At 42.4% G+C, this 2,706-nt stretch overlaps 1 long non-coding RNA gene across 1 annotated transcript; it reads left to right on the top strand.

Annotated features, from left to right (window-relative positions):
• The first annotated feature begins 417 nt into the window (after positions 1-417).
• Positions 418-2,493, top strand: LOC148382162 (uncharacterized). Its single transcript, XR_015854134.1, has 3 exons — positions 418-521; positions 637-714; positions 793-2,493. It is a non-coding gene; the product is annotated as an uncharacterized LOC148382162 (long non-coding RNA).
• The last annotated feature ends 213 nt before the right edge of the window (positions 2,494-2,706 follow it).

Genomic DNA, 2,706 nt, shown 5'->3' with positions numbered 1-2,706 from the left:
TTTTTTATCCGATCAAGATGCTTACACTTTACACAAACCAGCCAGAATAACTTTTCCTAGAAATAAAGTTTTTGTTCGAGGTCCTATGAGACAATTCCAAGCAGATTTATGCGATATGCAATCACTAGCACGCTACAACGATGGATATAAATATTTACTAACCATAATCGATATAGAGGATCAAGGGGGTTTTGTTGAGGAAATCATTGAAATATCGTCAGCATGGTGCCAAAGGTATCTGAAAGATAAAAAAAGCAAGGTGTTGATGCATAATTTGAGAAACAATACTGACTGGGGCCAAAGATATCTGATGAGCTAGCGCCTTTGATACGTCATCAACATACCGGCCAGAGTTATCTGATTTCCCGCGACACGTGATCCCATAGGCGTGGTCTTAACCACGCCGAATTTAAAGTTTGGTGTGGACGAGCATCATTTTGGAGAAGACAAGACAAGACAAGCCATCACTCTGAGCAACGGAGTCGAAGCGCGTCAAAAAGCTGTTTCGAGAATGGTTAAAGGTAAGTGATTTTAATACCTTTCTCGCGATAATAATAATAATAACAAATAATAATAATAATAATACACTGCGGTTATTTTATAAAACAAAATGTAATGTTTATATAATATTTGCAGACATCCTCGCTCTTGCTGATGTCCACGCATCTTTTGACGATGATTTTAGCGACGTTTACCTAACACAATCAGACTACGGTGAGTCAATAGTGCATCTACGATAGTTCATATAAATGTCGGTAGTTGATGATTTTATTTTATGTATGTATGTATCAGATCTCGTGGCCGCGGCCACTAGAAAAAACAATCGGCCGACACAAGCTGCCTTCGACCGCCGTATTGACGCAGTCGAAACGACAGAGCCATCTAGACCAGCAACATCAGAGTCACGTGCTACTGTTGAAACCAATCCGATTGCATCCCACGCCAACCGACAGGAGGCAGCGACGGACTCAGAACTAGTTGAAGCTCTAAGTCGTGACACGGAGGCTCAGAGAGAGAGGAAGAGGAGGAGGAGGAGGGGGCACCCCTTCTACAACACGCACCACTCAACCAGGGTCTGTAAAGTGCCGTGGTAACTGTATCTACAAAAGACGGTTACAAGAATGTTTTAAGATTATACGTGCTCTTACAGATTTAGCCGAATCAAAATAGGTTTGTGTTGTTTCTGTTGTGTTTTGTAAAAGAAAATATAATGGATCATCCAAACCTCACGTCAACGGAGTCAGATTTCTTAGCAAACATTGATGAAATAGATTTGCCACCATTTAGCGGGACAAGCCAAAGAAGTGACACACCAGAGCTAGATTTATCAAACGTTAACAATACGTCTACGAGTCAAATAACAGATTTGCTCAACAATGTGAGCACGGCTTTGTTAGAGGGGGAGAGACCAGACAGTCCTGCTATTCTTACCCATTTACAAGCTGTCATAGATGAATTGAACAATCAAAGTCTGAATGAAGGTGGGCAGAGTCCGACACAAATCCCGTCACAATTGCTAAACATGATAGCAGAATTAAACAACCAAGCTAATGACAACAACGGGCGTATCAGTCCTGACATTCCTGTCCAGTTGCTAAACATTATCCAAAATCTAAATACGCAGCCTCTGGTTGACCCGTCAACTGCTAACACTGTCGATTCATCGCCGGTTGCTATTGACGACGTTCCACCGACATTTCAACCTAACAACTGCTCTGTTATAATTGATCACGAAATAGATGTTATTGATGACAATACACCAGCATTTCAACACACGCCCCAGCAATCTAACAGCGGTTTTGTATTAGCTGATCAGCGCGGCGGTTCTGTTGTAATCAATAGGCCGCATTTCAATAATGTAGAGATAAGGCGACAGTTAAATATACCATCGCAACAGAACATTAATGATTTTGCCACCTTCTACCTCCAGATTGAAGATAAAATAGATGATGTCATGCAAGAGGTAGCTAGCAGAGCCCAAACAGGCGATGTAATTCAGATTGAGCTAGCTGGTGGTAAGGATAGAGCTCACATCGACCAGCAAACTAGTGATATAAACTCTATCAGAGATAATGTATCAGACATGCTTGAACGTTTAGCCCAATCAAATACAGAGCTTCTGGCTGATGAGGGCTTAGAGCTCAGTGTACAAATAGTCACACCATTGCGCGGTGGAATGCGTCGCAGGCTGTTGAACACTACCAACAGAGAGATTTTGAGGTTGAAAAAACGACACCTACACATACCTCGTGCTAAAGACAACAATTTGTGTTTCGCTCTCTCACTAACCTATCTGCTAAATGACACACTTACAACGAAACAAGCCACAAGACAGGCACGGCTCTTACATGAGAGTGTAGGATTGGATTGTCAAACACCTGTGAGTCTGGGCGATGTCCATAAATTTGAGAAAGTCCTCAAACGGAAAATAACTGTAATGTATCGAAAAGAGGACTGCCGCCCCATGACCTTTTTCGACACGCGTTATCCCAAAACAGATAACGATACCTTATTTGTCTTACACCTCGAGGACCATTATTACGGTGTGAAAGCGATAGAGGCATTCGTTGCTCATGCATTCTTTTGCAGGCTTGCCTACAAAGGGCATGAGAATTGGCAACAGCACCAGTGTGAAGGACACTGTGGCGTTTGTCTTGATCCAAACTGTAAACAGCGACGGATTAAACCTCTCATCTGCCCCGACTG

The sequence above is a fragment of the Syngnathus floridae genome, chromosome 18 (assembly GCF_059516105.1).
Source record: "Syngnathus floridae isolate MCC-2025c chromosome 18, RoL_Sflo_1.0, whole genome shotgun sequence".
NCBI classification, from domain to species: Eukaryota; Metazoa; Chordata; class Actinopteri; order Syngnathiformes; family Syngnathidae; genus Syngnathus; species Syngnathus floridae.
Note: the sequence above shows the minus strand (reverse complement) of the source record. Positions and strands in the feature narration are given on the sequence as shown.